This window comes from Vigna angularis, chromosome 3, assembly GCF_016808095.1.
Source record: "Vigna angularis cultivar LongXiaoDou No.4 chromosome 3, ASM1680809v1, whole genome shotgun sequence".
Lineage (NCBI taxonomy): Eukaryota > Viridiplantae > Streptophyta > Magnoliopsida > Fabales > Fabaceae > Vigna > Vigna angularis.
The window spans coordinates 24,682,372-24,697,741 of record NC_068972.1 but is presented as its reverse complement, the minus strand read 5'-3'; positions in this window follow the sequence as shown (position 1 = coordinate 24,697,741).

Below are 15,370 nucleotides of genomic sequence, written 5' to 3'. Positions count from 1 at the left end.
AAAGTTAGACGTTATATGGGACTTTAAAAAGGAAAAAGAAAAAAAAGAGCGACCTTTGCCTTAGATAACGAATAATATGTCAGATACCCAAGGAATCCGACGTTTAGTGTTGGATTAAAACAAAAAGAATTAAACCAAAAAGACACTTTGGAAGTCTGAAGAAATTGACGTCAACCTCTTCGTTTCTAGCAACAAACTGCATGTTCCCATATATCATTTAAGTAGACTGTCTTTTATTATTGAAGCCCATATCAGGCCTTTCCCAACAGTAATTATTTATGTAGACATTCATTTATAAAATTTCTCGTAACAACTCCAAGGTTTCTTTGTGTTAACTTGTAACAACTCCAAGGCCTTTCAAAACGCTACAACTTTCATTCATAAAATTCCATTTAAAAAACGACTTGTTATTGGAGGTTAAAAATGAAAAAGAAAAAAAGATAAAAATAAAAAAAGGAACGACAAACGTCACGCGTATAACAACGTTTTTTTCGCCAGAAATTGTGTTTTTAATTTTTTTTTAAACCATCCGATAAAATGAATTATTCAAAAACGATCAAACTGTGCAATTGTATAGAGTTAAAAATTATATTTATTGAGTCAATTCAAAACCTCTGGTAACAACACAAAATGAATTCTCACAATCCTTTCACGTCGAAGTCCCCTAGAGTTCGACATTCTATGAGAATTTAGAAAGGAAAAGAGAAAAAAAGGAGCGACCTTTTGCCTTCGGATTGCCTTTTATTATTGAAGCCAAAGGTCACCCCACATCAGGCCTTTCCCAACAGTCATTCTTTTTTTCTATAAATACAGTTTTGCAGCCTTAGATAACCTGTAGAGATCTATTTATAAAATTTCTGCTATGAACTCCATCTGTTAATTTTTTCTGTGTTTTTTGTCATCTCCTTCAAGGACACAAAAAAACTTGAAGGAGTATAGAAAACCAAAGGAAAAGGTTGAAAGATTTGGATTTCGCATCCTTTCAAAACACTACTCCTCCTTCACTAAACTATAGAACTTCCGTAAACAAATTCATGTTAACCCTTTCAAAACGCTACAACCTCCATTCACCAAATATCTTGTAACAATCTGTTAACTTTCTTCTCTGTTTCTCTATCATTTCTTTCAAGTTCACCAAAGCGAGTAATTTCCTTGTGGTTTGATTCTTTGTCATGGCGAATAGCTTGAAAGAGTGCGTCATGGCGAAGAGCTTGAAAGAGTGATAGAAATCCAAAGAAAAAGGTTGAAAGATTTGGATTTTGCACCCTTTCAAAACGCTACAACCTCCATTTACAAAAATCCTTCTACATTTTAACAATCCCGCAAATCTTTTCGTCGTTTGATTTTCATTTTGTTTGCTATGTTTAGTGTTATTATGTTTTTCCTTTGTTTCGTTTCCATTTATGAACCTACGTAAAAATGGATTTCTTTTAGAAATCCTTCAAATAATTTTACGTCGAATACTGAAGGAAAATGACGTCCCTATGTATTTCCCAAATAACGTGGACGTCCATATGTATTTCCCAAATAACGTGGACGTCCCTATGTATTTCCCAAATAACGTGGACGTCGAGTGGTGTCAATATTGACGTGTATCTCTTCGTTTTAACGTAGCATTTATCATGCCTTGCCAATAGTCTTTTCCTATATACCTGGACGTCGAGTGGTGTCAGTATATGATGTGGATCTCTTTGTTTCTAACACAACATTTATCAAGCCTAACCAACTTCGTTTTCCCATATAAAGTTGGACGTTCTATTTGAATTTAAAAAGGATAAATAAAAAAAGGGAGCGACCTTTGGGTTTGGTTAACGAATAAAGGAAAAAGAAATTGGACGTTTATTGTTGGTTTAAAGGAAAAAGAAATAAAAAGGGAGTAATCTAGCTGACAATAATATGTCAAAGACTGAAAAATGATGTTAACCTCTTCGTTTCATAACTTTTCTATTAATATGATGTCGAGTAGCTTTACTAATCGACGTACTATTGCAAAAAGAGTGCAATGGTATATTCAATGTAATGATGTAACATTAAAAATTTCAATTACAATCATAAAAGTGATTTAATCAATTTAAACAATTCAATCACCATTCACTAATGTTATTGCCAAAAGAGAATTTTATTAATATTCAAAAGATGATTACAACCAGCAAAACAAAAGATGGCTTAAGAAGCCACTAATTACAAAATTAAAATCAAACAACGAAAATCCATATTCTTGTGTTGTAGAATTATTTTTGATCCCTTTCTGGTTGTTCACATCACCTTACTTTCCATTTTGTCGGTGATTTTTCAATCCTTAGAGTCTTTTGTCAATGACTGTGTCAACTTTCAATTTACTTGAGCCCCAAGAATCTTTTTAGCGATTCTGACATACAAAAGATTATTACAACCAGCAAAACAAAAGATGGCTTAAGAAGCCACTGATTACAAAATTAAAATCAAAGAATGAAAATCCATATTCTTCTGTTGCAGTCAGCTTTCAATTTACTTGAGCCCCAAGAATCTTTTTAGCGATTCTGACATACAATCTATTTTCACTGTCGAATGTCTTCATCACTAATCCAACCTGTAGGATTAGCATTCCTTGCAATCCGGACAACCTTCCATTTTCTTCTTGATGATGATGAAGAAGCCATTTCTAATAAGATTCTTGAACGTCTTTCACATTTCTAGGGTTTGTAACTCTTTAGTTTAGAAAACACTGAGTGCGTTTTCAAATCTAGTATTTATAAAGTTGTGCATCAAATCTTATCAATTTTAGGCCCAACTAAAATTTTCAATCTTATATATCCCAATAAAATAATTTCAGCAACGACGAGTTTCTAAAGGGTTCGACCTTTTATTATGCGGTTGAAGTTGAACTCTAACAATATAAGGATTGACTTGATGGGCGACAAATTTCTAAAGGGTTCGACGTTTTATTATGCGGAACTCTGACAATATAAGGATTGACTTGATGGGCACTAGAGTAGTTGGGTGCATTAGTGGCTCCGAACATTTTCTTTAAATACAGTTTCGGATCCTTTGGAACTACCCTTTGAAAACCTACACTACAGAGCTTCCGTAACTAAATTCATATTAACTTTTTCCTTAGGGTTTCCATTTGTTCCTCTACTAAACAAAGACATTTCTTTGTTAACGATGAAGGCATGGTGGAAATGCTGAGGAAAATGTTAACACTTATGAATTTCAAAAACATTCTCCATTGTTTTTCTGGTTTTTTTTTTATTTAATTCCTATGTTTTTTTATGTAGTTTCTTGTTCATGTAAAAGTCGTCATATAGTTTGATTAAATCTATCATGTATCATTGTCAGAAACAAAATTCTTAAACCCTTCCTGTAAATGTCTAAATCCTGTTCTCAAATGGCTTCTTCATCTTCACGGCGTGGAAAGAAGGCTGCACACTTTGTAAGAAATGCTAGTCCAAATGGGTGGATCAGTGATGATGAAGAACGATATAAATTTGGATGTTATAGAAAACTCTTCAAGGTGGTCCCTCACAAGTTCTTGGATGTGGAATTATTCAGAAGGGAGGGGTTTATCTTTCAAGAATGGCTTGTAGATGTTGGTCTTTTAAAATTTGTAGAAATGACCGGTGATTGCTATCCTGACCTGGTACAGGTCTTCTACCATAATCTGAAGGTTGTCGATGGTGTTATATGCTCTTAGGTGAAAGGTGTCGATATTAAAATTGATGATGAAATATGGCTATCTTTTACTAGTCTCAATGCAGAAGGCTTCATGTCTCATGAAAGAAATTCTTAACTCAACCAATGGACCAACAAGAAGAAAATTTATAAGGAATATCTGAGAAGTCTAACAAGGCTAAAGGTATACAAGCCGTATCTACTTGATGGTTTAAAAATGGAAGAAAAAATGTGTGCTTTTGTACTTACTTGGGTAATACTACCTGGAAGATGTTTATGTGATCGTCTAACTACTGCAGATTTATTTTTGGTTCATACCATAAAAACCCAGATACCAACCAACTGGGTTGCTGTTATGAGTGAGCACATGATTGAAATTGCAAGTAGTCATGGACATATTTTGCCATATGGTGTTTTTTATGAGCAGTGCATTGAAGCATCATCAAGTTGATCTTACTGGTGAAAAAATATTTGGTGCACCGAATCAAATGAAATAAGAAAAGTGGCATTGAGACATAATGGTCTAAAGAAAACAAAAGATGGCTGGGTATTCAAGGATGTTGACGAAAGTCCTTCTACCTTCACTCCACAGACTGAGTTTGAAAGATTTGTTGTGGATCAATTTCGAAGGCTTTCAACAAGAATTTCAAAAGTTGAAAAATCTCTGATCATGATTCACAAGAAATCAGATGAAGACAATGCTCTCATAACTCCTTCAGCAAGTCAATCTGATGATGAAGACGACACAACAGAAGATGAGTCCATTTTAGTTAATTTTTCTAAAATTAATGTAATATTTTAATATATTTTTGTATATTTTTGTATGTTTGAACTCTGTTTGAAATTTTAATATATACTTTTCGTGGTTATATTTTCATATTTTTCCTTTGGTTAATGTTATTATGGGTTATTTTTTAAAATCCTTGAAGTTTTTTTATGTCGAATTCTTAAAAACGTCAACGTTTTAAAAGATAAAAATAGGAAAAAATGAATGTTACGTCGCATATTGTAAAAGTTGACGTCAAAGATCAAGTCCATTTCTATAAATACAATTGCGGATCCTGGATCTAGTCCTCTACTTATAAAATTTAGTCGTAACTTGTCACTTTGATATCATATTTTTTATGTTTCCTCATAGCTCTTCCAAGGTCATCACAAAAGTTAGGGTGACGCATGAAAGAGCTATAGAAAACATAAGAAATAAGTTAACAGATTTGGATTTCGTTTCAAGTAGTACAATTTCATTCATATTCATAGTGATTACAATAAGATTAGAAACAAAACAGACATAGAATAGAAACACAAAACCGACTCCATACTAAAATTCTAAGCCTCTATTCTAATTCAGAATATTTCCATTGAATCCTCCTCACTAGACTCTTCACTTGAATCTTCAGTTGGAGAATCAGTTTTATTCTTTTTCTGATGCAGAGCGTCTATCTTTTGTTCGAGTCTCCTGAGTTTTTCAACAACAAATCTTTCAAAATTGGTTTCAGGGACGAAGTTGGTGCGATCTTCATTTAGTGTAGGTGTGCTTCCAGAACTTTGAACCATATTCTCTTCATCCTTGAAGCACCATCCCTTTGTGGTCTTCACAAGGCCAATGGAAGTCAAGGTGTTTCGATTTATCACATTTGAGCAGTTACAAGAGCATTTCTTTTCACCACTAACATCCACACCTTGAAGGGTCAGGATTTTGCTGATAAACACAACATATGGTAGATGTCGTGCATGTTTGGTTCCTGCATCAACCATATGATCTTTTATTACGTCCACCCAATTGGTAGGAACATCATTCTTGATGGCATACAATAGAAAAACATCTTCAGTTGTCATTCTGTCTTGTACTTGTACATGTTTAGCAGGTAAAATCACCCAAGCAAAAATGTGTGTTGTTATATTTTCTTCTTTATTCAGTCACTCATGCACATATAATCTTTCAATTGTGTATCTCCTAGGAAACCTTAACCAGTTATTGTACACGTCCTTTTTCTTCAACCATCTGTTTGTTTCTGAGTACCGTAAGTGAGAGAATGACCCTTCGGCTTTTAATCCTCCAAGTTGAAACCAGACATCATTGTCAATGTGAACATTTACTCCTTTTACTCGAGAATGAAGGACGCCATCTATGTTTCTCATATTGTTGTAGAAGACCCTTACTAAGTCAGGGTACCAATCACCCTTCATCTAGACAAGTTTAGAGAGACCTTGAGTTTCAATCCATTCCTGGAAGTGAAATCCCTCTTTTTCAAATAAGTCGAGGTTCAGATATTTGTGAGGAACAATATGTTTAAACTTCGTCCACCTCAGAAACTCTAGACGAGTCTCCTCATCACTGATCCACCCGGAGAGATCAACATTTCTTGCAGCCACAACAACCTTTCCTCTATCTGTTGAAGAATGTTATGAAGAAGCCATTTGAATTTGGATACCAGATAATTTTCCTCATTATTAGGGTTTACCAATATAGAAACAACTCAATGTACATAAGATTTTCAAATTCAGTGTATATAAGGGTGTGCAATGTCACGCGTTCAACGTCAAATAACATAACAACCAACGTTAACAATAACCGGTGGCTTTGTTGTAAATAAATTCATTCGATACACGTCAAGTGGTATCAATAATGGACGTGGATCTCTTCGTTTCAAATATTACGTCAACTGTGTAACTAGATTCGAAATTTAAATTCTCTTGAAGTTGTTTCCATCATAAGAAATCAGATAGCTCTGAAATATATCGGTAGAAAACAACTACAAGACAATTTAAAAAACGATTCATACATTGCCAAATGATGAAGTTAAAAACTTTTTTATAAATATATTTTAGTTCTCAAAATTGTTTCAGCATTATTCATATTGTGATCCATATTTCTGTACTATAAAAAGCATTTTGTTGACTTCAAGTTCAAAGGCCACCTTCATATGAAATGAGGCCTGAATGCGGCACTTTGAAATTCAAGTCAGCAAATTGCAATTTGAAGAACAAACATGTTCGGAATCTAAGGAAGAAAAAGTGCTCAGGAGATAAAAAGACACAAATCCTAATATATTTAATACGGAAACATGAAGCAAGACATTAAGTGAAATGCAAGCTATATTTATATATGAACCGATGACGTACATTAGATCGTGTAATTATGCTCAGTATCTTGTATGAACGTCGAATCCCGGCCGAATTCGACGTTCAAACATCATTAAGTGAAAAAGGTAAAAAAATCTCTGGTGCTTCTGACGAAAAAAATGTCGAAGATCTATAAGGCTTGGACGTTAAAGTGAGAGTTTAAAAGGAAAAAGAAAAAATAATAAAAAATGGAGCGAACTTTGGCTTTTGGATGAATATTAAAACGTCGAATACCATCCGAATTTGACGTAACATTCTGGTCACACAATTAATCTTCCCAACCACTCAAATGCCCTTCACGTTGATAAATAAGTAGACCCATTGAAAACCTATCCTACATAACTTCGGTAATCAAATTCATGTTAACTTTTATCTTGTGTTTTCCTATACTAAATGAAGATATTTCTTTGTTAACCATGAAGGCATGGGGGGAAAACACAGGAAAAAGTTAACACTTATGAATTTCAGGTAGACCCTTTGAAAACCTATCCTACATAACTTCGGTAATCAAATTCATGTTAACTTTTTTCTTGTGTTTTCCTTCATTTCCTTTACTAAACAAAGACATTTCTTTGTTAACCATGAAGGCATGGGAGGAAAACATAGGAAAAAGTTAACACTTATGAATTTCAAGTAGACCCTTTCGAAACCTATCCTACATTACTTTCGCAACCAAATTGATGTTAACTTTTTCCTTTGGTTTTTTTTTTACTTCCTGTTTTTGGTTATAATATCTTCCATCATCTTTGGTCTTCATTTTAGATGTTGTGTTTTGTAAAAGGAGATTTCTTTTTAAAATCCTCTAAGATATAGGACGTCAGTGATCCCAAAAAGAAGACGTCAATCACCAGGCCTTTGCGTCGAATTGACTCAATATTCGACATGAACTTTATAAATTTAACTTGTCTTGGAGTTGTTTCCACCATAAGAAATCAAATAGCTCTGAAATCTAATGGTAGAAGACAACTCCAAGACAATTTAAAAAACGATTCATAAATTGTTGAATGTTGAAGTTGAACATCTTCTTTATATAATTATTTTAGATTATAAAATTGTTTCAGCATTAAACATATTGTGAACCATTTTTCTTTTTCCTAAGCGCTTCCCTTTCAGTAAGATAACTAATCATTTTTGTATTATAAAAAGCGTTTTGTTGACTTGAATTTCAAAGGCCACCTTCATATGAACTGAAACCTGAATGCGGCACTTTGAAATTCAAGTGAGCAAATTGCAATTTGAGGAACAAAAATGCTTCGAAATCTAAGGAAAAGAAAACACAAAGGATATAAAAACCATGAATCCTAATATGTTCAACAGAGAAACAGAGGGTAGGGATTACGCGAAATTTAAGCTATATTTATAGATAAAATGATGACATCAGACTGTCTAAGAAATATACGTACATTATATCATGAATAATGCTTAGCAACTGCCACAGTCCATCATCTATAGCCACGTCGAAGCCAGCCGCAGTGGACGTTCAAACATCATTTAGTGGAAAGTAATACATCTCTTTTGATTCAGATAAGAACTAATTGACGCCCAGCCCCCAATAAAAGACGTGAAAAACATCGTTGGAAACAACACACCACTAATGTCCCACTACTCCACAGAGTCGGACGTGCTATTGAATGATTAAAAATTAAAAAGAAAAAAATATTAAAAATTAGATGATCCGCTGACGAAAATTAAATCATTATAAAAGTAGTACATCGTGTAATTATGATTAGTAACTGCCATATTGTATGAACGTCGAAGCCCCGCCGAATTCGACGTTCAAATATCATTCACTGAAAAATTAAAAAATCTCTTTGGATTCTGATATGAACTCCTTGCTGACTAAATGAAGACATTTCAATGATGAATAATGATATAGGACGTCATTGATCACAAATATTTGACACAATCTCCAGACTTTTGCATCGAATGCACCCAACATTCGACATCAACGATATAAATTTAATTTGTATTGCAGTTGTTTCCACCATAAGAACTAATTGACGTCCAGCCCCCAACAAAAGACGTTAAAAACATCGTTGGAAACAACACACAATTAATGTCCCACTACTCCACAAAGTCGGACGTGCTATTGAATGATTAAAAATTAGATGATTCGCGGACGAAAATTAAATCATTATAAAAGCAGTACATCGTGTATTTATGATTAATTGTTTGAACGTCGAAGCCCCGCTGAATTCGACGTTCAAATATGATTCACTGAAAAAGTAATAAATCTCTTTGGATTCTTATGAACTCCTTGCTGACTAAACGTAGACATTTCTATGATGAATAATGATGATATAGGACGTCATTGAAATGTATCTAGGAAGATGATCCACCATGCGGAAAATACAATAAAATTGAAATGTATCTAGGAAGATGATCCACCATGTGGACCAAAATGACGACGGAGATACCCAATGTCGTGCTTAAGATGCTCAACTCTAGCATCAATTGTATCAAACCGGTCACCAATGTTCAACTCTAGTTGTTCAAATCTTGCATTCATGATTTCACTCATAGTATTGAAGTTGTCCCCAACAAATGTTCAGAGATCATTGATCCACCTCATGACGTCATCAAATGAAGTAGTTTGTTGTTGAAGAAGGGGTGGTGGTGGTGGTTGTTGTTGAGGACGTGCTTCATTATGGCATTGAGGAGGAGGAGGAGGAGAATTTTTGTGCACCCATTTGTTGTCAGCGTTTTGGGTCAATCCAAAGGATTCTATCGCTGTGTGGCCTATTGTCATATGCCTGTTACGTGGGGCAGGTATTTCATGATCCAATTAAATTTGAAAATGTTGGAGGATCCGGGTGACCAAAAAAGGATATGGTAAAGGAGCATCTAGCCTCAAAGCCTTCTTCGTCCTATGTCGGATGAGATGGCTCCAGTTTATCTGCTTTGCCGTCAGTATAATCAACATTAAGAGTATACCTTCCTCGGTAGCCTGTGCAAAGTTAGAAACATGTGGAAACAAAACACGACATATAACATAATGTAATATTCTAGCCTCAGCTGTCATAGAGCCTGCTAGAATTCTACTGGTACAAGGTTTATATGGCAAACAAATCAAGTCTCTTGTTATGTCCATACTGTATTGATCCTCCCATTCCTAAACTAATTTACCTTCAAAGTTCAAGCCAACAAAGGGAGGCTTGCTATGGAATCTAATAGGCTGGGTTTGATAATCATTTTAACATTTTTGACCTTAGTCTTAATGGTTCCATTATCAGAAAATTTGAGGTTGCTATAAAAGACACGTACTAAATCAAGGAAGTAATCAACACCATCACAGACAAAATTATCCAAGCCCAGATTTGTCAGCATGTGGAAAAATTTGAAATTATGATTGATGAAATTATGATTCGAAAAATTAAGATTTTTGTGTGCTGGAGTCGGTGAGGGTGGTGGTGAGGGTAAGGGTAATCTTTCAATCGGTGAAGGTTGACGGCGGCGACGTCCCGCAGCTGTAGAAGATGAGCCCCTAACCCTTTGCCTCTTTGAAGATTCCACCATTTGAGATTTCAATCGGTGGAAATTGAAGAGAATTGAAAGGAGAGTGGGAAAATGTTGTTTAGAAGTGAAAAGAGTAGAAGAATGTATGATTTCTGAGGTTTGGGAGCTGTTCTAATGGTGGAGAGGCGCTATAGATTGAGGGGAAAGAGTAGGTGTTCGTGAGGAGAGAGAAAATGTTGAATTTATAGGATAGGGTTTTGCTGGTAATCGATTACAGGATTTCTGTAATCGATTACCAGTGGACCTCGTAATCGATTACAGGGTTTCTGTAATCGATTACCAAGACCTTTTGGTTTAAAAATACATTTGTTTGTTATTTTAGTTTTAGTTGAAGTCATTGTACAATATATTTGATGTATATATTTGTTATTTTTTGCATGATGTAGAATACAAATTAAAATCTTTGTACACAAATATTAAAGTAAGGATCTAAATTTAGATTGATATGTAGTATTTACATATATAAAAATAAAAAAGAAATCAAATGATAACACTAATTATAAATATATTAAAGGGGAACTTCATTACGAACTTAAAAATTATTACAAAACATAACATATTATTATTACAGTCATCCAAGTTGTAGTCTTAAAGAGTTGTAAACAGTTTAAAACAATATAAAGAGTGTTAAACAATACAAATTATTATGACATTGGAAATATGAATCTTCTTCTTGTTTGTCCGTGTTCGTCTTTGTAAGTTCAATCTTTGAGATCCTTGTAGTGCTCAGCGTCAGTTGGAGGATGAATATTTATTGTTTGGACGAAGAATTCAATATACTGAGACGTGTTTGGACGTTTAACAGATCTGTCAATAGTTTGTGCTTTTTGCCAACGTCCAATCATCTGTGCAATGTCATTATCACATTTAATGGAAGTTGTATCATGAATGAGGTGGTTGTTACATACCTTTATTGGACGACGATAATCAATACACATGACAACCTTTCTGTCTCCACATTGGACAAGTTCACTTATTTGAGTTAGTGATAATAGTTGAAAAACTGTTATTTTCATGCTTAAATTTGATACTAAAAGCAACCTTTAACACTTAAAAACTAGCTTGAAATCATGCTTTTGGTTATATTTTTAGAAATAAGAGAGCTGGACAGGTTTATGCTTGATTTCAGTGTTTTATGCAGGTTTTAAGGTGAATTTGGTGAAAGAAGTGAAGAAGAACAGGAATGGAATCAGAAAAGACATCAAAAAGTGCAAAAAGAAGAAGCCGCAATCACCGCTCAGCGGCAGTTTACCGCTGAGCGGCACTCAGTAACTCGCGTTGGCTCCGCTGAGGGGTGAAATGGCCGCTGAGGGGAAGAATCGAGCTCGCGCACTTACCGCTGAGCGGTAGTTTACCGCTGAGCGGCACTTTTATGGGCTTGGGCCTAATTTTCTGTAATTTACGAATAGTATATAAGCTTTAGGTTTTCCTAGGGTTTGTATCTTTGGCTGGGACGAAGCAAACACTCTCTCTTCCACCCCTTTGAAGGAGGATCTTGGATGCTCAGGCTACCTCTTCACCTTTTTAGGGTTTTATCTTTCATTCTTTCATTATTATTCATCTAGTTTCACCATGAATATGGTGAACTAAACCTTGTATTGTTGTTGGGGAATCAATGTAGACTTGTGAAACTCTCATATATGGAATTTGTTTTTACATCTTATATTTAAGACCTATGCTTTCTTTCATCATTAGTTAGGGTTTTTCCTCTTTGCTCAATGCTTGCTTTGTTTAACTCATTCAATGCATGATTATTGATTTTGTCGATACGGGAACGTACGGGGAAGTCTAGATCCGGGGAATTTCTCCCAATAGTATATTGGTTGCCATTAAGCTCCTGCACTAAAAGAACTAATTATTAGGAATGCTAGGAATCGTATGAACTCGTAATTAGGGATAGGCCTTCTTGCAAGGTAATTTAGAGAGTGGCATTAACAATGATGAAAAGAATGTTGAATTCCTAAAGTATATGAGAGTGGATAAGATGAAATTGATAACCCCAACAACATACTTATCCATATATTCCATTGAAGTGTTTGTATTTTGTTTTAGCCATTGATAAAATTCATGCATACATGTTTATTTTATGTTTTGCATATTAAACTCCACTTATTTCGTTCTTAAGTCTTAAATAATCAACGAATCACATAACTAAACTAGGCCGTGAGTCCTTTGGGAGAACGATACTTAGTCTTACCGAGTTTATTACTTGAAACGATTCGGTCACACTTGCCGATTGTTAAACAAGTTTGTGGCGCCGTTTTCGGTGTTCATAAATTTGTCATCAAGTTTTTGGCGCCGTTGCCGGGAACTCGTGGTTTAACTAGTTCATTTGTTTGATTATTGATTATCTTTGACTTGTTTTCTGTTTTTATTTTATTTTATTTTATTTTTCTGTTTTTATTTTAGTTTTCTGTTTTTATTTTATTTTATTTTTCTGTTTTTATTTTATTTTATTTTCTGTTTCCTATCTTCTTATCTTTTCAATTATATCCTTTGATTTTTTTCTCTATCTTTTTGTGCTAACAAATATTTTCTAGAGTTTTGTGCCTAATGTTTGCAGGATGCAATTTGGTCAAGAATTTAACTATATGGGCACTCAATTCTACCAAAGTAATCTCAACCACTGGTGGGAACCTCACTCAAGCATGGATCAAAGCCAATTTTGGCAAGCTGTCGGACAATTTGAGAACCAACCACAACAACAATGGCAACAACAAAGCTTTAAAATCAACAAAGGGAAGCAAGAGATCTCTTCATTTAGACAAGGCATGGAGGAAACACTAGGTCACGCATGGGACAGGTACAAAAGCCTATTAAGAAAGACTCCCACGCATGGATTTAACGAAGGAGAAGTAGTCCTAATCTTCCTTGGAGGTCTTGGTTCACAAACCATGATGATGCTTGACGCCTCAGCTGGAGGCAATATCAAATGGAAGACTCTAGAGGAAGCCACAGAAATAATTGAAAACATGACTACTAATGACAATAAGTGGAACAGTGAAAGAGGAGCTCCTATTCAACAAAAAGGAGTTCTACAGTTGCAATCCAATGATGCCTTGCTAGCACAGAACAAAATACTAATAAAACAATTGGAGACTCTAAAAAAAACACTTGCACAACTGCCATAAGAGTTAAAGATTGTTGCACAGGTTCAACCACAGATGTGTGAATTGATGTGTGAATTATGTGGGGGTGACCATATCAATGGTCAATGCGCCTTTCCAGTGGAAGCTTTAGAGGATGTTAACTTCATGGCCAATCAATTTCCATACTGTTAGGGAAACTTCAATGAAGGGTGGAAATCACACCCAAGTATTGGTCAAGAACAAAGTGGGCAAGCTGGACAATCAGGGCAATTTAACAAGCAACAACAACAACCCGTTCTATCAGGAAGTTTGGATAGTTTGGATGAAACCCTTCAGCGATTTTTGAAAAATTCTGACGCTACTCAGAAAAGCATTGAAGAATCATGTAAAAGGATGGAGATGCAACTTCGTTACATTAGTCAGAGATTGAATGATGAGGTTAATACTGAAGTTAACCTTAAGGAAGAAGGGCAAGCCATTGTCACTCAAAGTGAAAAGATTCTTGATGAGAAAAAAATAGGGGGAGATGAGGAAAAGATAGAGAGAAAAGAAAAAGAAGAGTTGAGTGAGAAAAATAAAGATGAAGAAAAAGAGAAAGAAGTGGTTGAGAGAGAAGAGAGAAAGAAAATTTGTGTGAAAATAAAGAAGTTGAAAAGAAAAAGAAAAAGGAAGAAAAAAATAAAAGAAAAGAAAAAGAGAAAATTTAGGGAGAGAAAAAGGAAGAAAAAGAAGATGAGAGGAAAGAAGAAGAAATCATATGAAAAATCCTATCCTCATCTAAAGAAGAATCATAGGAAGGAAAACAAATTTAAGTGCTTAATGGAAATCTTCAAGAAATTGGAGATTAAAGTTCCTATGATTGAGACACTGCAACAGGTTCCTGGTTTTATCAAATTTCTGAAGAAGTTCAGTAGAAAGAAGAAAAGGAAGAAAGAACATGAGCTTTATTGGGTCAAGCTAATGACGTTAAAAGAGCGCTTGCTGGGAGGCAACCCAGTGATTTAAGAACTTTTAATTTTTGTTTTGGTCATGTAATTTTGAACTTTTGGGTATTTTTGTTTTTGTTATAAGTTGTTACAGGGTTTACATCTACTGATGAATGTTAGGCGGAAGAGTATCTACTGAAGGATACTATGTTTGTATACACTTACTGATGGGTGTTGGTAAGAAAGATTTGCACCTACTGATGGGTGTTAGTAAGAAAGATCTGCACCTACTGATGGGTGTTGGTGGATTTTGGGTCAGGTTCGTGACGTTAAACAAGCGCTACCTGGGAGGCAACCCAGTTGATTAATTTTTCTGTATTTTTTGTTTCGATCCTGCTTTAGTTGCATAATAGGGTTTTGCATGAGTGATCTGAGAATTTTATTGCAGGGAGCCAGTGAGGGGTATGTTTAGGACGCATCTAGGTCAAGTTAAGAAGAAGAACACTTCCCGTAAGTGCCGCTGAGTGGCAAACTACCGCTGAGCGGTAGTGTCGCAGACTGGGCTTGGGTTGCTCCTTAGCGGAACCCGAGCCCATTAGGGTATTTTTATACCCTAAGTTGCGCCTTGGCCTCTCTTTTCACACTTTTCTCTGCACACACACTCCTACATACTGTTTCAAAGGATCTCTACAACTTTTTCCTCACCCCTCTTGAGAAAATCTTCCTTTCACTCACTTGCTCACTAGTTTTCCATCTAAGTTTGGGGTTGGGAGAGAGCATCATTTATGGGGCTGAGTTTTTCAAAGCACTAGAGCAGGATTTGTTTTATTATTCACTTATTTGTTTTTGTTTAGGGTTTGATGTACTCAATTGGAAACTTTATCTGTTATGATGGTTTGCTGATGATTGTGATTGTTTGTTAAGTAATGCTTGAATGATGCTTTGATATAGATTGATGTTGAGATATGCACATTACATGCTTATACAGGTGGTTCACAAGCTTTGTGAACAAATGCAAGTTATTATGATTGTGATTGTGAGATTAAGCAGGATGTGTTTGTCAAA